Here is a 27,903-nt window from a genome sequence, read left to right as displayed (position 1 = left end):
CTTTGATTTTAAACAATAGCCTTGCTGGATAAAGTAGTCTTGGTTGTAGGTTCTTGTTTTGCATTACTTTGAATATTTCTTGTCATTCCCTTCTGGCCTCAGTGTTTCTGTTGAGAAGTCTGATGTCATCCTTATGGGGCTACTTTGTAGGTGATAGCTTTTTTTCTCTAGCAGCTTTCAATATTTTCTCTTTATCACTTAGCTTTGGTATTTTAATTATGATGTGTCTTGGTGTAGGTTTCTTTGGGTTTCTCTTTAATGGTGTTCTCTGTGCTTCTTAATCTTGTGAGAGTTTCTCCTGCATTAATTGAGGGAAGTTTTCAGCTATGATATGATTGAAAAAAGTCTCTATTTCTTGTTCTTTCTCTTCTTTTTCAGGAACCCCTATGATGTGGATGTTATTTGTCTTCATGTTGTCACAGAGCTCTGTAAGAGTTTCCTCAGACTTTTTGAGTCTCTTTTCTTTTTTCTTCTCTGCTTTCATGCCTTCATTCCACTTGTCCTCCAACTTGCTGACTTGATCCTCAGCTCCATCCATCCTGTTTTTAATTCCTTCCATTCTGGTCTTCATTTCTGATATTGTATTTGTCATCTCCGACTGCTTCTCTTTTAATATTTCAATATCCTTTTTTATACTTGCTATTTCTTTATCGAGGTGTTTGTAATGACCATCCATTGTTGTTCTAAGATCCCTAAGCATCCTTAAAATCATTATTTTGAACTCCACATCCGGAAGTTTGGTTATTTCCATATCACTCAGTCATTTCCTGGAGGTTTCTCTTGGGGTTTCATTTGGATTGCGCTTCTCTGTCTTCTCATTATGTCTGTGTGTTTGGGTGTTTTGTTTGTAGAGCTGGTTGAGTCTAGGCTTGGTGTCTGCCTCCAGTTTTCAATTGTGTTATATCTAGGTCTTCTTGGGTTGTCATCAGTTATTATTTGTAATCCACTTTTGGATTTGGGCTGCTTTGAAGTCTTGATTTGTTTGCTTTCTTAACAGGTGATAGTCTTGTTTACTAATCTCAGCAGGGGGCTTATTTGAAACTGTATCCAGGAGTGTGGTGTGTGTAACCTGAGAGTCTGAATGCCTCTTCTGCCAGTTACTTTCTCTGGGGCCAGGGTGTTTTCTCAGCTTCAGCACGGGGAGGTGCATCTCAGATCTTTATGGAGACCTGAGTTACTGCCCCTCCTCCCCACTTCTTGTTTTCAGCTATGTCTTGTTGCGCTTATTGGAGCTGGAGAGATGTCTGGAGTTCTTGACCCAGAAGCACTTTGTCTTTTGTTTTGTGGAAGGATCAGCCCCTCCCCGAGCTATGGCCACCTTCAGCACTGGATGAGTCAGCTTCTGAGGTCATCCCCTGCATTCCTCTGCCCCTCATCGTCTGTCTCTCTCTCTTTCTCCTTTCTTTTTGGAAGACAAGCCAGCCCTTTCAACACACCTCGTTTCCTGATTTCCAGGTAAGTGGCTGTGAGCAGTATTATCTGCTCTTTTCCTTGGAGTGAGAGCCTTTCTGGACTCTCAGCCTAACCCCCCCCCCCGTAACTGTAAACAGGGGAGATTCAGGCACTCCCTACCAGGTTTGTTGTGGCTTCTTCTTTGCTCCTTGGTTTTTGAGAGCTATTCTTGTAATCCAGAGTTGGTTTTTCATGATGATTGTTCATAAGTTAGTTTGTAATCCAGTTCGGTGGTGTGAGCCTGGAGTCTGTGCGTCTGCATACTCCGCTGCTATCTTCAGGTCCTGCCTCAACATTTTATTTTAAAAAATGAAAAGTACATGTATTTTTTAATAAAAAAAATACATTGAAATGACTGTTATACACACAACCCTGAAGCTCAGTAGCCGAACTGCGAAATAAAAACAATAAAGTTCTGTTTCTCATTTAGGTCGTGGTCCTAGAGGTTGGTTGCTCTTCTTCTAGCAGCAATTAGGGATTTAGCTTCTTTCCTGTGGTAGTTCCACTGCCTTTGGGGCCTTGAAGTCCTTTGGGATCTCAGAATCATCTGCAAGATCCTAGGCAGCCAACCAGGGCCTAGTCTAGAAGTGGTATACCCACTGTTGCCTGTATTCCAGTGGCCAGAATGAATCATGTGACCATACTTGAGAGGGTGTCTGGAAATAGAATCTCCTTGTGAACTCAGAGCAAGGGTGAAATGGTCATGAACACATAGTGTGGTGTCCTCCATGGTGCAAAAAGTTATAAAGAAATGGGAGAAATGATAAGTCATCCTCAGTTCCAGTTGGAAACATGTAAGAGTCTGATTCATTTTCTTCTATTCTTTTTATTCATACACTTTAACATTTTGTCATCTGTGGATTGTGTATATAATTTGTATACTTACTTTTCACTAAGTATTACTAAATATTATTCTATTAAAACGTTCAAATTCTGTCCCTGAAGCATACTAGTTGGGAGAATTTGGCAGTGTTTCTAGGCCTTAGATTATTTAATTTAGAAAATAGTAACATAAATAATACCTACTAAGCAAAGCTGTTGTGAGGATTCAGTGAGATAATTTATTTACAGTGCATAGTATGGGGCCAGACACACAGTAGGTATTTCATTCTGAGTTATTCCATGGACCTGAATTTTCGGCTCAGTTTTCTTTGCATGAAGCGCACACTGATTTCATCATTGCTATTTTTTAATGTGTTGATGTGTGCTTGGGCTAGTTCTTTATCATATTTTGTGTTCATGAAAGAATGAAACACTATTTGTGATGGTTCATTTTTCCAAGTCAACGACAGAATACTTTTCCTATCAATGTGTGTTTTTAGCCTGAATTTTTGAGGAAGTGGAAAACAGGAGATAGGACTGACACTCATTAGGGAGTGTGACTCCCGGAGGCACTGTGAGGGCCAAGTAAGTGAAGCAGGGAAGTGGTGAGCCGGTGCCAGGTGCTGCCTGGCACTGCTGCTCCCGCACTGCCTGTTTCGCAAGGCACTCCCCTTGGAGCTGCAGGAACTGCATCTCAAGCCAGTCAGTCCAGGGGAACAACAAAGGGGAGAATTTTGTCCAATGGACCTCATATCTCATTGGTTAAAGTTTCGCCCCACTGGGAGGCCATTTCACACACTTCAGGCTTGACTATAACTCAGCGGCACCCAGCAGGTCCCATAGTGGTCATGGCCAGTGTCAGACAGGAGCCCCGGATGGAGCCCCAGCAAAGGCAACACAGGACAGTTGGCGAGACTGGATCTGGAAGGCATCCCGAGAGGCTGCAACCTTGGAGTAAGTTACCCACTCTTCTCTGGAACACAGCAATAACATTTGTAAGAGCCATCCCATTTTCTCCTCAAAGCATGTGTTTCTGTTGCATTTGATTTGCTTCCATTAGTCTCAAAGTAGCAATAAGCTGTTTTACAAAGCAGGCTGGGAGGGAACTCTTACCTCAGTGAAGACAGCTGGCCAACTGATCGAACCCACGCTTGTGTGGTACCTTGCCTTAGTGAAAAGGGAAAGCAGGAAAAGGGTTCTATTTTTAAAGTCAAAAGGATTTGCCACAGCCTTTGGGAAAGGAACCTCACTGGTTCCTGGCAAAAAAGCCCAGAGATTGGAGAGTCCCTTAGCATTCTCACCCCACCCACTGCTGATCCGCCTTAGGCAACTTTCTTCCTCCACGGATGCTTAGCGTTCCTCAGAGCTCCTTCTTTGGCTATAAGTTACTCTTGTTTAAAAAAAGAGAGTCATATGGTAGTTCTATTCTTAATTTTTTGAGGAACCACCATACTTTCTTCCATAATGGTTGTACTACTTTACATTCCCACAAGCAGTGAATGAGGGTTCCTTTTTCTCCACAGCCTCTCCTGTCTTGTTGATACACTGGGGAACAATTTTTTTTTCATTTTCTGTTGCATGAAGTTTTAGAACTGTGTCTATATATTTCTGCATTGCTGATTCCAAATCTGAAATTCGTTTTTTTGATGCGTGCTCTAGTTTTTATGCAATTTTAATTTATTTTTGTTATAGTTAATGGCATGCATTGGTTTTTAAAATGGAGTTAAAGGGCAATGACTCTTGGATTGAACATAACCACAAGGCAATTAGTGTTTTACAAACATCACTTTTACATAATTGTAGTTGTTTTTAAATGTAAAAAAATTATTATCTGATAAAAAACACTCTCTTATTTTGTTTTAAGATTGAATCATGGCTTCTTCGGGTAGGTGGAAATGTAAAAGTCCTGACACCTTCTGTTATATATGTGACTGTTACACATTTCAACGTCAAAGGCACAATATTTCATCACTTGTGACACGTGCATATATTGCCTATTTTCAAGTTCCCCTTGGCACTCAAGACAGGAATTGGGTTCCTCGTATTTTGTATCATATTTGTGAGGATATGCTTTGTGACTGGACAAAAGGAAAACTCAAAGGAATGCCTTTTGGTATTCCCATGGTTTGGCGTGAACCTAAGGACCACAGCAGTGACTGTTATTTCTGTCTGACCATACAAAGGGCATAGGCAAGAAAAAACAGCATATGATCGCATATTCTGATATTCCTTCAGCAATACAACCTATCCCACACTCTGAGACACCCCCGGTTCCAGTTTTCAATGGTTTTATTTCTTCTAAGGATGAAGAAAGTGAACATGGTGATCAAGTGTATTTTGATAAGACGCATGAGGAAATGGTTGTAGAATCTGAAGGGTCTTCTTCTGATGCCAAGCAGTCATTAAGCCCTCAGCAGTTTAGCCAACCCAAATTGAATGACTTAGTAAGAATGACATAAAAATTGTCCTTGATTTTCTGAAGTATGAGGAGCATAACTGGATCATTTGTGTGGATCTTAAAATGGTAAATTTCCTGCTAGGACAATAGAGGTTTCACGAAGTATCCTTGCTTTCTGTGTCTGTGGGACAGCCGAGCTCGGGAGAAACACTGGACACAGAAGGAGTGGCCGAAACGTGAAGCTCTGGAAATAGGAATGCAAAATATTGTGTATGAACCTATAGTTAATCGAGACTGGATCATTTTCCCCCCTCTTCACATCAAACTTGGCTTAATGAAACAGTTTGTTCAGGCTTTAAATAGAGAAAGTGAATGCTTTCAACATATTATTTCTGCTTTTCCTGCCTCGTCTTTCAAGAAGATAAAAGCAGGTGTATTTGATGGACCTCAAATTTGAACCCTCATATGTGACGAAGAATTTGCCAGGAAGATGAATAAGGAGGAGAAAGCAGCATGGCAGTCTTTTGTGGCAGTTACAAAGAACTTCCTTGGCAACAAAAAAGCAGAAAACGATGAACTTCTGGTTCATAGGATGCTGTTGGCTTTCCGTGACATTGGATGTAACATGAGCATTAAGAGTCACTTCCGGAACAATTACCCTGATAAGTTTCCTGAAAATCTTGGAGCTGTTAGTGATGAGCAGACTACACTGCTGGAGCATCAAACGAGATTGTCCTCAACAAGTAAACAAACGCAAGAGCTACAAACGCAAATTTTTGCCCAAATAGAATTTAAATAAGTTTTGTGCAAATTTTATGATTAAAATAAGTGTTTTAATATGTTCTATTTCAAAATTGTAAACAAATTCTGAGGCAATCATATCTTTTAGTGTATTAGTGTATTTACTGCATTATATAAATTATTATATTTTCACAAAGATGATGCCCAAAAAGACATTCTACTTCATTATGTTAAACTAAATGTTGAAAATTTTACAATAAAATGAAAACCTAAAATATTGAATTGCAAAAAAACTAGCTTACAGAGAAAAACTAATGTCAATTTGAGATCAGCACACTCGAATTAGGTAAGAACAAGTGTTTTTGTGGATGCAACAAAAATTTTTTCCCCCAGTGTAATAGCTAATCTAACAGGTGTGAGGTAGTATCTCACTGTAGTTTTGATTTGCATTTCTCTAATAGATAGTAAGATGAGCTTCTTATCATATATCTATTGGCCATTTGTATTTCTTCTTGGCAATCCCTCTACTGGGTATGTACTCCCAAAACTCGAAAACATTGGTATATAAAGACACATGCACTCCTATGTTCATTGTAGCATTGTTCACGGTAGCCAAGACATGGAAACAATGAAAATACCCTTCAGTAGAGGATTGGATAAAGAAGATGTGGTACATATATACTGTGAAACACTACTCAGCCATAAGAAATGATGACATAGTATCATTTATGACAACATGGATGGACGTTGGTAACATTACACTGAGTGAAATAAGTAAATCAGAAAAAACTAAGAACTGTATGATTCCATACATAAGTGGGACACAAAATTGAGATTCATGGACATAGATAGTGCAGTGGTTACCAGGGGGAGGGGAAGGGAAGAGAGGGAAGGGCACATAAAGAAACAAATATAAGGTGACAGAGGATGATTTGACTTTGGGTGATGGGTATACAACATAATCGACTGTCCAAATGATGTGGAGATGTTTTCTCTAAATCTGTGTACTCTAGTTGACCAATGTCACCCTGTTAAAATTAATTGTCTAAATAAAAAACAAAAAAAGAAAGAGGAGAGAAAGAGACAAGGAAAGAGAAAGAAAGAAAAGAAAGAAAAAGAGAGAGAGAAAGAAAGAAAGAAATATGGAAGAAAGGGAGGGAGGGACAGAGGGAGGGAGAGAGGGAAGGAAGAAGGAAGGGAGGAAGGAAGGAGAAAGAGAAAGGAAGGAAGGAAGGAAGGAAGGAAGGAAGGAAGGAAGGAAGGAAGGAAGGAAGGAAGGAAGGAAGGAAGGAAAGGAAGGAAGGAAGGGAGAGAGAAAGAAAGAAAGAAAGAAAGAAAGAAAGAAAGAAAGAAAGAAAGAAAGAAAGAAAGAAAGAAGAAAAAAGAAAGAAAGAAAGAAAAAGGAAGGAAGAAAGAAAGAAAGAAAGAAGGAAAGAAAGAAAGAAAGAAAGAAAGAAAGAAAGAAAGAAAGAAAGAAAGAAAGAAAGAAAGAAAGAAAGAAAGAAAGAAAGAAAGAAAGAAGAAAAAAAAAAAAGAAGATAAAAAAGGCTTGTGTATAGCATGTCATGGACCTCCTCCAAACTACCCTCTTTGTCTCTTGTCCACCCCTCAAAACATAAAATCCTGGGCATTGTAAGCATCATCAATGGACATATGGAGGGAATATTCCCCAGCTTTTGATGAGCTATTAATCTGAGAGTTGGTCATAGTTGATCATTTTGCATTCAAGAAAATAGGCTGTGTGGGTCTGGTTTCCTCTCTTATTCAAAGGACTTTTCATGAGAGCCAGATGGAAAGTCTCTAGTCTGTGACTCTGAGCTGTACAGAAGGGCATCTAATATGTGCAACCCATATCAGCTGTTTGTCATGATTATTCTGGGACACTGAGCTTTGGGTTGGTCCTCGTCTATCCACAGAATTGCTGCCTGCCCTTTGGTGGTATTTTACTACTCCTCGATGTCTATATGTGCCAGTGTTATTACATGCTATCATATATCTGCACAGAGTGCCATTGCCATTGTCTATTCATCTGTGTGCTCCGACATTCTTATTTACTGCCCTGGGTCCGTCCTGTAATAGTTGGTGACTTCCACCGGAATGTCAGCCTTTCTGGCAGGAGTTTCTCCTTAGCCACAGAGGAACCCTGTATTCCTCAGGTCCTTCCGCAAGACAGGAATGCAATGGCAGCAGCCGATACAAAAATAACTAGGAGCAAAATAGACATCAAATTCAGAAAAAATACTGAGAAAGGATTTTAAGCAGAAGCAGTTTTCTTTTGACATTGAACATTCTACGGGATTCAGTGAGAAATGGGCTACCAATGAGTATTTTGAACAGGAATAAAAGAACTGTGTATATTGACATGTTATTTCACATTTTAAATACAGATGATTGAATCCTTACTATAGATTTTACTCTTAAATGCAGGTGAGTGATTGATAGATTATGTTAAAAATACATGGGCATAATGACAATAGAACAGAAACTTCTAATACACTTCCATTTTTAACCAGACCCAAATAAAACTTTAAGACTTCACAAAATAATGGATCTAGTGGGTGGTTAATGTTACCATCTAATTTTTTGCTAATATTTTCAAAGGGTGCTTTTTATAATGTTTAAAACAACAACAACAAAAACTGTTGCACTGATTGGAAGGCCCAAGCTCCTCGAGATACACAGTATCTCTGCGTGAGCATTCCAAAACACTGAGTGTTCCCATCTGGCGTGGATTGCTTTTTCTTCGGCATTCCTCTCTGACACAGCCACATTTCTTCAGTTATATGTTCTGGGACAAGACTCCTAGGCAGTCCCACCCGAAAGCATTAACACTGCTCTATTACCATAAAAGTCTGCCCCGTGTGTGTTATTTAAAAAACAAAACAAACGGCTGCATTAGAACAAATAGCAGCCTTCCCTCCTGGACTGGAGGGAAGAAGGCACACTTAACACTTTGGTTGCTGGAGTGTCGGTCTTCCTAAAGGGATGGTGACCTCCACCAGTGCACAGAGACTTCCGTGTAACTTTTGTTTTTGCTTTTTTTTTGTTTTTACTTTCTCCTGAAGGTATTTTAACGCATAAAATCTGACATTTAAAGACGTCTTTGAGAATCGAGGAGAAATATTTAAACATTTATGCATTCGTCAAAGATTTATTTATAAGACTGTTGATTTTGGGACACCCAACTCTTGCATTTAAACTGGCAACATGAGTCATGTTTGTGGGAGGTAATTGCTACCAGAAAGTACAACTAACTTGTATGCTTCTCTTTAAAATGTCCACTCACATTCTACAATTACTGTAAATAACAGGCTCCCAGGATGCATACTCTGTTGTATGGCTGTATATATTTATTACAAGTGCATTAGTGTGCCCAAACACACTTCTGTCACAGAGGAGTTATTTAAGGATAAATGAATCCCTTTATTAAAGTATCAGTATATATTTCTGAGGATGTAGGATTGAAAAGATATAATTTTGAGGTCTCCCTTCCACTGGAGGGAAAGCCCAGAGAACAGCTGGCTCAGGAGAGAAGTAATAGATTCCAGTTGGTGAGAAATGCATATGTATGATTTGTGCCTCATCAAAGAGTGGGCCCAATCCACTGAAATTAGAGCAGGTACTACTTCTCCAGCAACTCAGTGCCTTTCTCAGGCCGGTGTTGTGTCCTCCTGGGAGGCTCTCTGGTTCTCCCCTTAGTGATGGATGAAGCCCACACCCATCTGACTAGTAGCAATGAGTAACTTCTTGTGGGCCATAATGCCAGCGTTTCTGAGAACATCCTGCAGTTAAAGCATCCATGGCTCTTTCCTCAGCAGTCAGTCCCTAACATTTCACAGATAAAATGTCTAGAGAGCTGCTGTTGTAGAAAGGAGAAAGAGTAGGAGGAAATTTGTTGTTTCCTGGAGTCAACTTACACAAGGGACTGTCACAGCAGGGGCTGGGGAGAGCATTTGAAAAGAAAGGCTAGACTTCCCATAGATAGACTGGCTTCTTGATGGTTTTACTCTGCCAAATCCTTAGCCAGCCTTTGTCTTAACCTTGTTTAACATAACCCAGCCATGATATCAAGACCTCCTGGTCTCCCCTAAAGCTCCCCTGACCCCAAGTCAAACACATACCCTTCTCTGTGGGTCTGAGACTCAGCCAACTGAATAATCATGACTCATCTGGATGCCTATGACTCAGATGCCTTCTTGTGCCTGTTCACATTCATTCATCTGTCACTCATTAACTCATCTTTTATCCAATAGCCATTTACTAAGTACGCTTTATGTGTCAGTTGTTATGCTAGGTACTTGTTGGGCAAATAAGTTTGTAAAATTTGTATTTTTTGGTTTTGCTCATTTTATTAAAAATGATGCTGCCCATGTGGGGCGGCTGTTTACCTTCCTGCTTGGGAAGGGGTTTGGTTATGCTGATGTGTGCTGGGGGAGGGCTTTCACAACAAAAAGTTTTAAAAGGAGGAGCTAGGAGGCCATTTTAGGAGAGACCACACTGTTGCAGAGAAGAGAGAAAAGACCACATTGTTGCAGGAGAGAGAGGCCACATAGTTGTAGAGGAGGCATAGAGCAAGATGGCAGGGAGCTGAAGGGAAACATAAGTGGGGCCTTTGGTTCTAGGAAAACTTGGATGATTCAGTGGCTTTGGGAGCCCTGAATGAAAAGGGAAGTGTTTTCCCGCTGTGTGTATTTACTCACTGGCAGAGTGAGAGGCTAGAAATAAAGAAAATGGCCCACCAGTTCTTGACTCTGTTGATTTATTACCATCTGTCTGAATTAAATGGGAACCTGAATGGGCCAGGTGGCCATGATGGTGGCTGTGGCTACTGATCATACAGTGCTGAAAAACTCTTGTCAACATAACCCAGAGTCTGTCTTTGAGGATGTTGAGCAAATAAGTTTGTAAAATTTGTGTTATTTGATTTTGCTCACTTTCATTGTTAAAAATGGCTGCTGCCAGGTGATACTGCTAATTACCTTCCTGCTTAGGAAGGGGCTTGGTTATGCTAATGTGTGCTGGAGGAGGGGTTTTCACACCAAAAAGTTTTAAGAAGAAAGAGACCACATTTTTGCAGAGAAGGAGCCAAGATGGTGGGGTGCTGAAGGAGAAGCCAGTTTGTGCAGAGAAAAAGAGATGGGGAATCAGAGGGGACTGAGCTGGTGGGGCCTTTGATTCTAGGAAAGCCGGGAGAAAGTCAGTTGGTTTGGGAGACCTGAATGGAAAGGGAAGTGTTTTTCCACTGTGTGTATTTACTTGCCTGTCGGTGTGAGGCCAGAATAAAGGCATGGCCCACCAGTTTTTGGCTCCACAATTTCATTATCGTATCCAAATCTAATGGGAACCTGCATATGCCAGGTGACTGTGACATCCATGACTACTGGCTATACTCCTTGGTTGGGAAGATGACCAGGTAAAATGGCAACTTCAAAATTGTATGATGAATGCTAAGTAGGGGTAAGTGGGTATTATGAGGACACATGAGAAAGGTGTCTTACCTGATCTTGGGGAGCAGAAAACATTTTGCATGAATGCCCAGGTTTGAGTGAAGACCTTAAGGAAGAGTAGGAGAAAGGCAGGAGACTAAAGGTAGAGCAATGGTCTATGCAGGAGAAAAGGAACAGGTGAAAGCCTGTGAGAAATAAGAAGATCTCATTCCGAAAAGTGCAATTAGTTCACAGTGGGTGGAGCAGGAACTGGAACAATCATGGAATGATTATAGACAGGCTCAGCATAGAGAGCAGAATGTGAAGGTCTTGTCTGCTGTATTGAGGAGTTTGGATGTAATTGGGTTCTCTGTACTGTGTTTCCATTAGAGAAGCTATCTACCAGATGTTTCATATGCTTGTACTATACACCCAGATTTAATCCTGGGTGTGTTAATAAACTCAATCTTTTGGTTAGCTTTCTTTTTTTTTTTTTTAGACATTGATTTGTTGTTCCACTTATTCAAGCATTCATTGGTTGACTTTTTTTTAAACATTTTTATTTATTGATTTTAGTGAGAGAAGAAGGGACACAGAGAGAGAGAGACATGAACATCGATCTGTTCCTGTATGTGCCCTGATTGGGGATTGAACCCACAACCTCTGTGCTTGGGATGATGCTTTAACCAACTGAGCCATCCAGCCAAGGCTGGTTAGCTTTCTCATTCTGTCTTTCCACAATTAAGAAAGTTATGACCAGAGCAAATACACCATTTTCATCCTCTGGCTTTCCTTTGACTGGCAGCATTGCCTGACTTGTTCTACCATCCTTAGTCATACCCCGCTCCCCAACCTATATTACCCATCTGGGCCACAACATACCTACAATGCTCCTGCTGATGTATTTTCATTGAAATATCAGTCTTTCTTAATTTAACACAAATTAATATCTGGAATATATAAAAATATATGAATTTATACTCAACAAGTATTTAACTACAATATACAGGAAATGGTTCAGTGACACGACCAAAAAAAACTAAACCTGCACTGTAATGATGTTGACATTTTTGAAAAAGAAGATAAACAAATAAACAATATATCAGTGATAATTGTGGTGTAGCAATATTATAATTGTTGAAAACTTAAGCAAATAAGGACTATTGAAGATGTCATTTTACTGTACGATTGCAATATGCATGTGTATGCACATTAGGATAGATGCATGCTGCTATATTGTAAGCATGTGTCAAGTTTTTAATGACTTCAGGAATCAAAAAGTAGACAATTCACCTTTACTTCTTCTTTTCCGATATGGATGCCTTTTATTTCTTTGTCTTGTCTGATTGCTCTGGCTAGAACCTCTAGCACCACATTAATAAGAGTGGAGAGAGTGGAAAACCCTGTCTTGTTCCTGCTTTTAAGGGGGAAAGCCTTCAGTTTTGTGCCATTTAATATGATATTAGCTGATGGTTTATCATATATGGCCTTTATCATGTTGAGATATTTTCCTTCTATACCCATGTTGTTGAGAGTCTTAAACATAAAATTGTGTTGTATTTTATCAAATGCCTTTTCTGCGTCTATTGATAAGATCATGTGGTTTTTGTTCTTTGTTTTGTTGATATGGTGTATTATGTTAACCATTTTACATATGTTGAACCATCCTTGAGATTCTGGGATGAATCCCACTTGATCATGATGTATTATTTTTTTAATATGTTATTGTATTCAATTTGCTAGTATTTTGTTTAGTATTTTAGCATCTGTATTCATTAGAGATAATGGTCTGTAGTTTTCTTTTTTTGGGTGCCATCCTTGCCCGGTTTCGGTATGAGGGTTATGTTTGCCTCATAAAATGTGTTTGGAAGTTTTGCTCCTTCTTCAATTTTTTGGAAGACTTTGAGTAGAATAGGAACCAAGTCTTCTTTGAATGTTTGATAGAATTCACTAGTATAACCATCTGGGCCTGGACTTTTATTTTGGGGGAGGTTTTTAATAGTTTTTTCTATTTCTTCCCTACTAATTGGTCTGTTTAGGCTTTCTGCTTCTTCTTGACTCAGTCTAGGAAGGTTATATTGTTCTAGGAATTTATCCATTTTTTTCTAGATTGTTGAATTTAGTGGCATAAAGTTTTTCATAGTATTCTACAATAATTCTTTGTATACCTATGATATCTGTGGTGATTTCTCCTCTTTCATTTTGGATTTTGTTTATATGAGTCCTTTCTCTTTTTTCCTTGGTAAGTCTTGCCAAGGGTTTGTCAATTTTGTTGATCTTTTCAAAGAACCAACTCCTTGTTCTATTAATTTTTTCTATAGTTTTTCTGTTCTCTATTTCATTTATTTCTGCTTTGATTTTTATTATTTCCTTTCTTCGGCTAGCTTTGGGTTCTTTGTTCTTCTTTTTCCAGTTCCTTAAGGTGTGAAGTTAAGTGGTTCACTTAGGCTCTCTCTTGTTTGTTCATAAAGGCCTGAAGTGCTATGAAGTTTCCTCTTATCATTGCTTTTGCTGCATCCCATAGATTCTGATATGTTGTATTGTCATTTTCATTTGTCTGTATATATCTTTTGATCTCTGCACTTATTTCTTCTTTGACCTCTTCATTTTTTAAAAATATGTTGTTTAGTTTCCACATTTTTGTGGGGTTTTTTTCCTCTTTTTTGCAGTTGAATTCTAGTTTCAAGGCTTTATGATCAGAAAATATGCTTTGTACAACTTTGATTTTTCTGAATTTGCTGATGTTATTTTTGTGGCCCAATATATGGTCAATTCTTGAGAATGATCCATGTACACTGGAGAAAAATGTATACTCTGTCACTTTGGGATGAAATGTCCTGTAGATGTCTATCATATCCAGGTGCTCTAGTGTTTTGTTTAAGGCCAATATATCTTTATTGATTCTCTTTTTGGATGACTGATCTAGAGCCGTCAGCGGTGTATTGAGGTCTCCAAGTATGATTGTATTTTTGTCAGTTTTTGTTTTAAGGTCAATAAGTACCTGTCTTATATATTTTGGTGCTCCTTGGTTTGGTGCATATATATTAAGAATTGTTATGTCTTTAAAAGTGAAACTAAGAGACATTGATAAGAGTGTGGTGGTTACGGGGGGGTGAGGGGGGAAAGGGAGAGGGAAAGGGGGAGGGGGAGAGGCACAAAGAAAACTAGATAGAAGGTGACAGAGGACAATCTGACTTTGGGTGATGGGTATGCAACATAATTGAAAGACAAGATAACCTGGACTTGTTGATCTTTGAATATATGTAACCTGATTTATTGATGTCGCCCCATTAAAAAAATAAAATTATAATAAAAAAAAAAGAATTGTTATGTCTTCTTGATTCAGTGTCCCCTTAATCATTATGAAATGACCATTTTTGTCTCTGAGTACTTTTGCTGTCTTGTAGTCAGCATTATCAGATATGAGTATTGCTACGCCTGCTTTTTTTGGGATATTATTTGCTTGGAGTATTGTTTTCCACCCTTTCACTTTAAATTTGTTTTTATCCTTGTTGCTTAGATGAGTTTCTGTAGGCAGCATACAGTTGGATTTTCTCTTTTAATCCATTCTGCTACTCTGTGCCTTTTTATTGGTGAGTTTAATCCATTTACATTAAGTGTAACTATTGACACTTGTGGGTTCCCTATTGCCATTTTATACATTGATTTCTGTCAGTTTTGTGTGTTGTTTGATTCTTCTCTTTTGTTTTCTTATCCTTTGTTTTTGTTTGGTTGTATTCCATACTTCTTTCCTCTGTTGCTATCTTTTTTAAATCATGTGCTTCTGTGATGGTTTTTTCAATGGTGATTACCATTAAGTAATGAAAAGGGTTCCTACCCTGTTCATTGTAATGCACTATCTTGTGAGTACTTTTGTACTCCATCGTCCTTTGCTACTGTTAATTTCCATCCTCTCCCCTTTTTTTTTTGTTTTGTCACAGTTTAAATTTGGTTTTATTGTTTTCTTGGTGGAGCTTTTACTTGTGGTTTTGTTTTGTTTTGTTCTTTGTATCTGGTTGGAGACAATTCACATAATTAGTTTGAAATCATAGTCCTGGATAGTAATGTTGTCACAAATTTCAGATTTCAAGACTTTATGATTTTTAGTTTACTAAATTCTATGCACGTCATTCACTGCTGGTGGGACTGAAAACTGGTACAATCATTATGGAAGAAAGTATGGTGGCACCTAAAAAAGTAAGAATAGAATTACCATATGATCCAGCAATCCCTTTACTGGTTATACCCAAACATCTCAAAAATATTGATACACAAAGACATGCACCCCCATGTTCATCGCAGCATTGTTCACAGTGGCCAACACATGGAAACAACCAAAGCATCCCTTAACAGAGGATTGAATAAAGAAGCTGTGGTATGTATATATAATGGAATACTACTCAGCCATAAGAAATGATAACCTATTGCCATTTATGACAACATGGATGGACCTTGAGAACATTATATGGAGTGAAATAAGTAAATCAGAAAAAGCTGAGTTATATGATTTCACACATAGGTTGGATATAAAACTGAGACTCATGGAAAAAAAAACAGACTCATGAATATAGATAAAACTGAAGTGGTTACTGGGGGTGGGGTGGGGGAAAGGGAGTAGGGGAGGGCAAATATGTGGTGACAGAAAATGAGTTGACTTTGGGTGATGGGCACACAACACAATCAACAGTTCAAATGCTATAGAGATGTTTACCTGTAACCTATGCACTCTTATTGGTTAATGTCACCTCATTAAGTTTAATTTCTAAATAAATAAAAATAAAAAACATTTTTAAAGAAATAAATTCTATGTATGATTATATTTTTAGCCTTACAGTATAATAACTGGGCTTTTGCAGTAATTTTATCATCTAAATGTTCCTTGTTTATATAGTGTGACTCAATACATTTTTTGACTTAGGATTTGCTTTAATAAAATTATAGTTAATCACTTCACTATTTATAGTTATCTCAATTTTCATTTGGAATGTTGGAGAAACATCAGTACAACCTTTTTGGCAGTAGCAGGAATTTTGATAGGGAGTGACACAAGTTCTCTAATATGTGCCTAATGGGGGTGACCAACAAGGGGAATGGGGGAATAATACATGAAGAAAGAGGACATGAGATTTCACAGAACTGTAGGGTAAGCAAGAGACTCACATTAGAAGTACACAAGTAGCAGGTAGGTTGAATACAATAAGTGTACTACATAGTGAAAGTGAAGAATAACCCAGTGGGAAAATATGGAATACAAGATAACAGTGAGCACAGACATTGATAGAAATAAAAGATAGTATATTAGCTACTGACTATTAGGTAAGTTTTTGGTGTTATAAAAGATAAAACTGAGGTTCTAAATAATAATAAGAAATATTTAGTGGGAGGAGGTTAAAACAATGAACAACTTTAGACTTTACTCTAAAAAAATTTATAGGTATGACTATATTTAAAAATTGTAGTGGTAATCATCAAAAACATATAATCTATAGCTTTCAAACAAATAGAAGAGACAGCAGGATCAAAATTTTTATTTAATAGAAGACAAAAAAGGAGAAAATTGAAAAAGAAGTGATAGAAAATTAAAAATATTAATATATGCAATATATCAATAATCACAATAATTATGAATGGGTTAAATCCAGAGTTGGCAACATTTTACTTTTGTAAAATTTTTAAAGATTTTGTTTATTGATTTTAGAGAGAGAGAGAGGGAGAAAGGCAGGGTGGGGGATAGCAGGAAGCATCAACTCATAATAGTAGTTGCTTCTCATATGTGCCTTGACTGAGTAAGGTCAGGGTTTTGAACCAGCAAACTCAGCATTCCAGGCTGATGCTTTATTCACTGTGCCACCACAGGTCATGCTGGAAACATTTTTCTGTAAAGGCTCAGATATATATTTTAGGTGTTGTGGGCCACATACAGTTTCTGCCTTTTCCCTTTAAACACCTAAAAAAACATTCTTAGCTTGCAAGACATACAAAAACATATTTCAGGTTAGATTTGGCCTATGGGAGTAGTGGGTCAATACTCTGCACTAAAATTTTAACAGACAAAAATGTTCAGATTGGAATTTTTAGGCCAACTAAGTGGTTCTCATAAGAGCCTAAGAGACATAAGAGGTGAATAAAGAAGGGTAGGGAAGATAAAACAATGGATATATACTGATCACAAAAATTAGGGGATATTTTCAAAATGAATATGAAGTGATAAAATATCCCCTAATTTTTATGCGTATTATAGTAGCCAAAGGAAAACCAGCTGGCAGACCTGAAAGCAAGGGACTGCGGCACTGTGGGCGCTGGCACTGGGGACCTTAACTCCCTGGGTGTCTTGGCTTGCCTTGTGAATAAATAGAATTTTCTACCATGGCCAGGAAGAAACATAAAACAACCCCAAGCAGAAAGTCACAGGTTTTTGCAGCAAGCAGTCTTTACAGATAGAAAGATGTGTGCATTCTGCTACACCAGTGAAACAATATTAGTGTAAGTCAAAATTGAATTTAGGGCAATGGACACTAATAGGGATAAAATGGGAAATTACACAATAATAGAGGAATACTCTACCAACATAGCGAAACCAGGTATGAACTAGCTCAAGACATAGCATGGAAATATGCAAAGCAAAAATGGACAGAATTTTAAAGCTAAATTGACAAATCTATGATCAGTTGGAGATTTTAAATAAACCTCTTATGAGAAATGAACAGGTTGAATAGACGGAAGTTAGGAAGGAAAATAGAAAATATGATGGAAAATATGAAATTGTGATAACCCATAAAAATGAAAACATGAAAAAAAATCTGAATTATATGGGTTCCACTGGCCTAAGTCAAGGTCAAAATCCATTCCTTGGCCACTTTCCTCCATCTGCAAAGCCAGTTGCACAGCACCTTCAAAACTCTGAGCCTCTCACCTTGCTTTTTCACGTCTAAGGGCCCTGGTGATTACATTGGTTTCATCTGGGTAATCAGGAGAATCTCTTTATCTCAAAATCCTGAATGTGATCATATCTGCCAAGTGCCTTTTGCCATGTTAGGTAACAAATTCACAGATTCCAGGACTAGCACAAAGACATCTTAGGATGGGGAGAGGGAACATTGGTCATGTGGCATCATTCTGCCAACCACACAAACCATATAAAGTTTTGCCTTGCGTATATTAGAGACAAAGAAACACATTTCTAAGGCTAATTTAGATTCAGACACTTTTCAAACCACGTTAAATTTTTTTTTTTTTTTTTAATGAGAGAGTAATAGAGACAGGAAAGGAGAGAGATGAGAAGCATCAACTCATAGTTGTGGCACTTTAGTTGTTCACTGATTGCTTCTTATACCTGCCTTGACTAGGGGGCTCCAGCTAAGCCAGTGACCCTTTGCTCAAGCCAGCGCCTTTTGACTTCAAGTCAATGACCTTTAGGGCTCAAGCCAGCGACCATGGGGTCATGCCTATAATCCCACGCTCAAGCAGGCAACTCCATGCTCAAGCTGGCAAGCCTGCACTCAAGCCAAATGAGCCTGTACTCAAACTGGAGACCTTGGGGTTTCCAATCTGGGAATCTCACTGTCCTGGGTTGACACTCTATCCATAGCACCACCACCAGTCAGGAATAGTGGTTAGGATTTGGCACTTTCAAATCACATTCTTTCTTCAGATGCTTTATTGGAATTCTGTTTTAGTGCTATAGTTTCACAAATAAAGATTAGATAAATTGTTAAATGTAGCCAACCATAAATCTATAAAGTAATAAAACCTAAAAGTTGCACAAAAGAGGTGTTCTGTAGCCTCACTTCAGAGCCTACTCCATATTTACTGTGTTTGTTCTATCCTGCAGTGTTACAGAATGCACCTTTGCTTACAAATAATTGGACTAGTCATTCTACTCTAGTCTACAATAATTAGGGGATATTTTATAGCTTCATATTCATTTTGAAATATCCCCTAATTTTTGTGAGCAGTATATTATAAGCACAAAATTAATATGATTGATTTAATAGTTTTATATAGGAGGCTATACCCCTCCCATAGAAAGAACATTTTCTTTTTCTTTTCTTTTTCCCTCCTTTTTTTTTTTTTATTGAGATGAGGGGAGGCAGAGAGACTCCTGCATGTGCCTGACCAGGATCCACCCAGCAAGCCCCATTCGGGGCAATGCTCTGCCCATCTGGGGCCCTAGCTCCATTGCAAACGAAGCCATTGCTTTTAGCATCTGAGGTGAGGCCATGGAGTTATCCTCAGTGCCTGAGGCCAACTCACTTGAGCCAATGGAGCAATGGCTGTGGGAGAGCAAGAGAGAGAGAGAGAAAGAAGGAGGAGTGTAGAAGTAGATGGTTGCTTCTCCTGTGTGCCCTGACAGGGAATTGAACCCTGGACTTTCACATGCTGGACAGACACTCTACCACTGAGCCAAAGCATCAAGGCAAAAAAAAAAAAAAAAAAAAACACCCATTTTTTCAAAAAACATAGAATGTTTCCAAATATTGATCATATACAAATAACAAATGAAACAGTAAACTTGAAAGAAATGATAACCTAAAGAAAAATTCTTTAAGCAGAAAATAAAGTTAAGTTAGAAATCAACAATATAAAGATGGGAAAAACAGAGCTGAAAACAGCTGCCATAGGAAGTTTGACGAGATCACAGCAGAGAGTGCTTTCAGCACTAACCAGAGTGCACGTGCCACAGAAACAGCTACAGTGCTACGTGGCATGCAGAGGGGAACTTATAGCACAAAACACCTTTATTAAGAAAAATTTGGCCCTGGCCGGTTGGCTCAGTGGTAGAGCATCGGCCTGGCGTGCGAGGGACCCGGGTTCGATTCCCGGCCAGGGCACATAGGAGAAGCGCCCATTTGCTTCTCCACCCCCACCCCTCCTTCCTCTCTGTCTCTCTCTTCCCCTCCCGCAGCCGAGGCTCCATTGGAGCAAAGATGGCCCGGGCGCTGGGGATGGCTCCTTGGCCTCTGCCCCAGGCGCTAGAGTGGCTCTGGTCGCGGCAGAGCGACGCCCCAGAGGGGCAGAGCATCGCCCCCTGGTGGGCAGAGCTTCGCCCCTGGTGGGCGTGCCAGGTGGATCCCGGTCGGGCGCATGCGGGAGTCTGTCTGTCTCTTCCCATTTCCAGCTTCAGAAAAATACAAAAAAAAAAAAAAATTAAAAAAATAAGCTAGTGATTGGATTGAGAAGTATTGAGAAGTGAGAAAAAAAGGAAAATGAATCCAAGAAATGTAAAATAAAAGATATAATAAAAATAGAAATTAATTAAGTAAAAAGTAAAGGAACCGTAAAGGGGATAAAAAGGAACTGAAAATTAATAAAAAAGAACAATCAAGAAAAAGACAAAAGGCACAGTTTATATTATTAGCATCCAAAAAGAAACTTACTACAGAGAAAAAAAGTTTTTAGACCATAATTGACTATTATGAACAAATTGATGCCAAAAATTTAAATATTTAGATAAAATTTTCTTTAAAAAGATCACAAAAATTAACATAGAATTAGACAGCATCAATAGTCTAATAGTCACTGAAGAGCCTAAAGCAATAGTTAAAACTGTCTTCCCATGAACAAGACAACAGGTACTGATGACTTTCTGGCCAAGTAGTAAATCAACTTATTAACAGATAATTTCCAACTTATACACATTATTTCAGGGAAGGAGGAAAGAGAAAAAGTTAGATGACTCATTTCTATTTTTTTAAAAAAGATTTTATTTACTGATTTTAGAGAGAGGAGAAAGAGACAGAAAGTGTGGGGAAGAGCAGGAAAAACAATTCATAGTTGCTTCTCATATGTGCCTTGACCAGGCAAGCCCAGGGTTTCAAACGGGTGACCTCAGTGTTCCAGGTTGATGCATCACCACAAGTCATGGCTGACAGCTCATTTTAAAACCTAGTGTACTCGAGATCAGGGAAAATATAAGAAAAATATAACAAAAATATATAAGAAAATATTTATGAACACAGAGGTAAAACATTTTCATTAAAATAGTAGCAAATCAAATTCTATAGTGTTTATGTTCAAGTTGGTTCATCTCAGGAATAGAAAAATGGTTTCAGAAGGGATTCCAAAATCTTTTGATATAATATACTACATTAAGAGAGTACAAAAAAAAAATTTTTTTTTTTTTTTTTTTTTTTTTATTTTTCTGAAGCTAGAAACCGGGAGAGACAGTCAGACAGACTCCCGCATGCGCCCGACCGGGATCCACCTGGCACGCCCACCAGGGGGCGAGGCTCTGCCCCTCCGGGGCGTTGCTCTGCCACGACCAGAGCCGAGCCACTCTAGCGCCTGGGGCAGAGGCCAAGGAGCCATCCCCAGCGCCCAGGCCATCTTTGCTCCAATGGAGCCTCGGCTGTGGGAGGGGAAGAGAGAGACAGAGAGGAAGGAGAGGGGGAGGGGTGGAGAAGCAAATGGGCACTTCTCCTGTGTGCCCTGGCCGGGAATTGAACCCGGGACTTCTACACACCAGGCCAACGCTCTACCACTGAGCCAACCGGCCAGGGCCGAGAGTACAAAAAATTTTTATGGTTATCTCAGTAATTCCAGAACAACCATTTGATTAAAATGTCAACATCTGTCATGATTTTTGAATATCTTAGCAAACTAGGAATACAAGAGAAGGCTCTTTATTGAATATTCAAAATATACAATAATCTTTTTATTGATGAGACTTTGGAGGCATTCTCATTAAAGTCTCATATAATTAAAAATTATATTTAAAATTAAATGTATATCATGTCATGACTTCTATTCAACAATGTACTAGAGGTTCCCAACAATTCAATAGATGAATAAAAATATAGAAGTTACAAGAATTGGAAAGAAAGACAGGAAGTATATTCATATACACATATAACCTAAGAAGTAATAGTATTTCAGTAATGAAATACTGAACCAATATAAACTTCTTAAAGTACGTTAAAAGTTGATTCAGATTTTTGGATATAAACTCAACATAATAATATTCCTAATAGTCCAACAGAAATGCAGCATATGAAGCCTGACCAGGCAGTGGGGCAGTGAATAGAGCACTGGACTGGGATGCGGAGGACCCCAGTTCAAAACCCCGAGGTTGCCAGCTTGAGCACAGGCTCATCTGGTTTGAGCTCAGCTCTCCAGCTTAATTAAACCCAAGGTCACCAGCTTGAGCATGGGCTCAATAGCTTGAGTGCAGGGTCGCCAGCTTGAGTGTGAGATTATAGACATGATTCCATGGTCACTGGCTTGAAGCCCAAGGTTGCTGGCTTGAGCAAGGGGTCACTCACTCTGCTGTATCCCCCACTCCCCACCCCACTCCCGGTCAAGGCAGATGAGAAAGTAATCAATGAACAACTAAGGGGCTGCAATGAAGAATTGATGCTTCTTATCTCTCTCCCTTCTTGTCTGTCCCTATCTGTCCCTCACTCTCTGACTTTGTCTCTGTCACACACACAAAAAAAGAAAGAAATGCAACATATGAAACATACTTTGTGCAGTGACAAAAAAAAACATAGTTTACCTAAGTATAAATCCAATAACAATGCACAAGATGTTCAGAAAGAAAATAAAATGTTATTGAAGTAAAGGAAGTCTCAAATAAATGGGAAGGTTCTAAATAAACATCATGGCTGGAGATTATAAGAGTCACTATAATACAGATGACAGTTGTCTCCAAATTAATTTATAAATTCAATTTAAAATCTAATTCCATTTAAAATATCAGAATTTTATATAATACTTGACAAGGGTTCTTAACATTCATCTGGTAAAGGACCATAATAGCCAAAAAATCTTTAAATAAGAACAAGGTGGGGAAGAGATGAATATTTTTTGTAAAGTTATAAGGTTAATACAATGCGATTTGGGCACAGGTGTAGACAAGAAGCCCAGTGGACAGAATCGAAAGCTCAGTCCCATGCATTCAGGGAAGCTTAATATTTGTCTGCAGGTGCATTACTAATCAGTGTGGTAATAAAAGGTGGTAGAAAATTAGTTATCTGTATGGAAAAGGGTAAAATTTAATTCTTATTTTATTTTCCAGGCTGGCTGAAAAGCTAAATGTGTAGAGCAGCATTTTAATAATTTAGAAAATAGCATAAAAGAATATCTTTAAGATCTTAGAGTGGAGAGAGTGTTCTTAAACAATATACAAAAGCAATGAAGGAAAGAATTGATGAATTTGACTCCTTTAAAATATCAAACTTCTTTACAAAAAAAAAAGATGCTATACATAAAGAAGACAAAACACAGACTGAAAGAAAATATTTACAGTGAATATTGCTGACAAGGGGTTAGTTGCTATAGTACATAATGATTGCCTAAAATTAAAGAGAGAAAGAGAAGAAAATAGCTCAATTAAAAATAATTGGCAAAGGTTTTCTTTGGTGGGGAAGGAAAAACGGATAAGTGGAGTGCAGAGGGTTTCCAGGGCAGCAAAAATATTCTGAAGGATACTGGAAGGATAGATACTTGTCCAAACCCTCAGAGAACGTACAACACCAAGAGTGAACCCTAACAAACTATGGGTGTAGGGTGATAATGTAGGGTCAGTGCAGGTTCATAGATTGTAATTGGTGTCTGTGGAGGGTGGGGTGTTAACAATAAACGTGCAATACTGGGAAATCTCTGTAACTTTCCCCTCAGATTTGCTGTGAAACTGAAACTGCCCCCAAAATAGTCTTCATTTTCAAAAATAGGCAAAGTTATGTACTATGGCAGTTGAGAGAAAAGTATTGCTGAATGACCAACAGAGATGAAGAATTATTTAACTTTAGTGATGAGAGACACGCAAAAGAAAAAATAAGTTGCCGTTTCCTATCATGATAGGGAGAAAGTGGAGATGTCAGTGCATAGGACATTGCACTGAGGTTGCAGAAAAGTGCGTGGTCATGGTGTCATGGTGTTACCTGAGCATGAGAGCTGGAAGCACTACATGCTTTTGGAGAGGTTTGAACTGGTAATGATTTTTGAGTGGAGCACTTGTTTCCCACTTAATGATATCCTTGGATCCTTTTCGATTTCAAAATTCATGGTTCTACCTCACACATTTTAATGTAGCCTTCTATTTTATAGATGTGGCATAATGGAATTAACCAATTTCTTAGTGTAATCCTTTTAAATTACAATAACATGTTTATTAAATTAATAAATGACTATCCTTACAGGAATCCTTACCCAGAAGTCTCTGACCTTGTTGAGACCAGGAGAAGGAAAAGAAGCCTTGAGGTGCCAGAGAAACTTGAGACCACAGCCACTGACTGGAGCCCTGTCTAAGGGGAAGGCACCACCTCGGGCTGGACAGCCTGGCCTTGCTCTGAGAGCCCAGCCACGCGGGGAGAGAGATCGGGTCAGTAGCTTGCCTGTTAGTATATATGAATTACTTATTTAATGCAATAAAATTCACTGAGTTGCTTCTATGTGAAAAGAACTGTATCAGGAACTGGAAAGGTATAAATGCTCTCAAATACAGGAGACATTATTAGATAAGGGCGTAAATTATTATAATGCAAAGTTGAAGCAGGAGCAGATTTAGTGTGAGGGGAAGAAGCTCCATTGTCGGTGCCCCTCATGTACCTGGGCCACTTCTGGCGCCCTGGCGGAGACACTGGATGCAGATGTATGTGGTCATATGTTTTTGTCAAATTTGCAAATGTGAGATTGAAAAAAACCCTGCAGGTAGTTAAACTGTCTCCCCCTCCTTCTCCTCCCACTGTTGGCATAGCTAAGGATATTTTTGAGATGTAGCAGGAGAGAAGTTGTATTGAGAACACACTTAGTTGAATTATTAAAATGTCTGTATGTAGATCACAAATATTTTACTTTAGAATAAACTGATTACCAGCTGCACAGGTGTAGGAGTGATTTCTAGAAGCATCTCCCCACCCTCTGTGCTGACTCACCAGGTGTTCATGACATGAGGGTGCAGAATAGAGGCTTTGTCAGAATGGGAACATGCCCTCTTGTTCCTGTCATGGAACTCAGCTCCGGAAGCAGGTGGCTACCAGAGAGACATAAGATTTGAAGTGCATGGGGCCCAAAGCTAGTCTGTGGGAAATTCTTCTAATCAGACATGGAAAACTGCAAACAGAGGGCTTGATTCTTGGAAGTGCCTGGTTACAACAGAACTTGCTGACATCCTGAATACCCTCTGTAGCACAACATAACTGCACAGTTACACACACACACACCATACATTATTTTTTCCTTTTTATTGGCAATTGCACAATAACACAGACTGTATAGGTGGGTATCTATAGACAACCTGGTAGGGATACGACAAAGAGTATGTGTACATGTAAAGATGTATGTGTTATTTATTTTAATTACCAATAATAAAACAATTGTGACCAACTATTTGAAAACACTGAATTATCTTTCCATTTTATCTATAGAAAAAATTACAATTAAGTAATTCCAACAGGTGATTACTTAATGAAAATTTTATTTTTCCAGATTTTTAAATTTTCGGTGTGTTCATTCACTTGTTAAAACTTGATTTTGTTTTAATTTTTATTTAAATAAATATTTATGTTTGTATGTAATTTCATATTAATCACTTTCTTACTTTTCTTGAAGAGGTTCCTCCAAAGTGCTGACCCTTCAGGCCTTTCAGAACCTGGACTTGCCCCTGTACAAAGTAATCAGTGTGATATGACAAAAACAGGAGGCGCTGAGGGAGTTCTGAAAAGGAAGAAATTATTCATGATGATCAAGAAAGGGTTTTACCCAAGGTCTGATCAAGTGGAAGAATTTGAATTCAGAGGTAGGACAAATGGTGTTCTAAATGAAGATGGGAATTCTTCATAATTTTATAATAATTTCTGTTCTCGATTGATTACTCTAATAGTTGGTTACTGACATACCCCCTTCTCTGCCTTTACATCCTTCCTGATTCCATAGCCAAAAACCTTTTCTACTGATATTTTGTGGACATGGGTTCACGTAGAACAGGGGTCGGGAACCATTTTGGCAGAGAGAGCCATGAACGCCACATATTTTAAAATATAATTTCGTGAGAGCCATACAACGACCTGTGTATATTACGCATTATCCAATAAAAATTTGGTGTTGTCCCGGAGGACAGCTGTGATTGGCTCCAGCCACCCGCAACCATGAACATGAGCGGTAGGAAATGAATGGATTGTAATACATGAGAATGTTTTATATTTTTAACATTTTTTTTTTATTAAAGATTTGTCTGTGAGCCAGATGCAGCCATCAAAAGAGCCACATCTGGCTCGCGAGCCATAGGTTCCCGACCCCTGACGTAGAACATTCGTGGGAACTTGGTGGGTGTTTACGGAAGCAAATTTCCTAGGGTAGATTCTGGGTAAGAGTTCAACCCTCGGGAAATGTGATGATTCTATAATGTAGTCCAAGCCCTATTACATAAATTATGTAAAAACAAAGCAAACCTCCCCTGCTCCCCAATTATGCAATGATTAGTAAATAGGAGTCAGAGAAAGTTTTATTTTTAAGCTCTGGGCTGGGGTCACCTTCATTATATCACGAGAAGAAATCATCATAATATGCAGAAGCCAAGGGCAAGAAGTTATCTTCCCATAGGGCAGTATGACTTAGATACCGTGACACTAAATCTATGACTTGTGAAGATTGCATGTGTGCATATGTGGGAGAGAGACATAAAAAGACTGAGACTGAGATGAAGACCAACCATGTCCTATGAAGGGCAGAGGATCCCTGAAGAAAGTGCGGGTGTTCTGTGTCTGCAGTCACTTCCTTCCCCGTCTAGAGCCACTTCTCCCAGTGCAGGCTCAGCCTTCCCTAGGTCTGGTGACTCACTGAGCAAGTTCCAGGGGCCCTCAAGTCTGCATGACTCAGCTCTGAGTGAGCTTACCGTGAACCTCGCTGACATCAGCTGGGAAAAAAGAGCACCTGAGACAAAGAAGGTCAGTTCGAGGACCTGGGGACCAAGGCTGGAGACAGGTGCAGACAGCCGAGCAGTGGCTGAGGGGTGGAAGGAAGGACTGAGAGCCATGACTCCTGGAGCTGGGAATATGGAAGTGTGACTCCTGACAACGACTTTCCTCGGGCTGGGGCTGATGCATAGGCTCTGTGGGAATGCAGCAATGCTCTTATCATCTACCAGTCCTTTCCCTGCCTTGAGCCTCAGTTCCAGTGACTGGGCTTCCACTTGGTGCTAATGGCCGATTTCAGGCTTTCTGCTCACTCGTGCTTTGGTTTTCCAGACCCCTCAAGACTGGTGGCTGAGCCTGGGGTCTCTGAGGCACATCACCTGTGGCCAGGATGACCCACACCAGTTTTCCTTAGCACAGGAGTTGTGTTATCCCGCCAGGCCCCACCCTTGTTCTCTGCCAGCCTCTTGGCAGTACTACTTCTGGAAGATTTCTGGGCAATGTAGAAGATGTACAACACACTGGCCAGCTGTTAACCCTGTGGTGTGGGCTTCCACATTTGCAATTTAATACAATTTCTTCCTTACAACTACCCTCTATGACAGGTGTAATTACCTAGGTTCCAGGTAGGTAAGCCGAGACTCGGGTTGTACCTCACGCAGGTCCCATAGATGATCTTCACCCTGGCTTTATTCCTCTTTCTTCTACTTTCATAAAATGTACTTTCTCTGCACAGTTTCTTCTTCAGAACTGGGGAAAATAATGTCTACAGGATTGTTTTGAGGATTAAATTAATTCCTCAATATGAAAGTGCCTGGCACATGGTAAATACTTAACAAATAGTAACTTCCTTATTTCATCATAATCTGACTTCTGCATAGAAAACCACACTTCGCTGATGGAGTTTGGGCTTGGCTCATGTCCAGCACAGTGCTGGGACATGTAGAAGGCTGTAGTAAATGGATGGATGAATTAATGGATGGTCAATGGAAGCATTCAAATTCCTTTAGGGTTGGTGAAAACCTGAAGACCACCCTTTTCTCTCCACACTGTGCTCCTCCTGGCCCCCTGCTATCTAGGTCTATAATCTGAAAATGAACATCAGATTTGCTTTTTTTGCTGGGTTTCTCTTCACTGTGGCTGAGCCTCCTCAGCCAATCCTCACCTGTGCAAAAGAACATGCTTTTCTGTCTTGCATGTGCCTACTCACCAG

The 27,903-nt window shown here is 39.2% G+C and overlaps 1 long non-coding RNA gene across 2 annotated transcripts in view; it reads left to right on the top strand.

Annotated features, from left to right (window-relative positions):
* Positions 1-25,155, top strand: part of LOC136406757 (uncharacterized) — a 79,647-nt gene extending 54,492 nt beyond the window's left edge. The window contains exon 4 of one of the 2 annotated variants that reach the window (XR_010751698.1): positions 23,979-25,155. This is a non-coding gene — a long non-coding RNA (uncharacterized lncRNA). Of the gene's footprint in view, positions 1-11,415; positions 11,758-23,978 lie in introns of those variants that run through there. The other variant, XR_010751699.1, reaches the window with a different exon arrangement.
* The last annotated feature ends 2,748 nt before the right edge of the window (positions 25,156-27,903 follow it).

This window comes from Saccopteryx leptura, chromosome 5 (genome assembly GCF_036850995.1).
Source record: "Saccopteryx leptura isolate mSacLep1 chromosome 5, mSacLep1_pri_phased_curated, whole genome shotgun sequence".
Taxonomy (NCBI): Eukaryota; Metazoa; Chordata; class Mammalia; order Chiroptera; family Emballonuridae; genus Saccopteryx; species Saccopteryx leptura.
The sequence above is the reverse complement of the archived record's forward strand: the minus strand, read 5'-3'. Positions and strand labels throughout refer to the sequence as shown.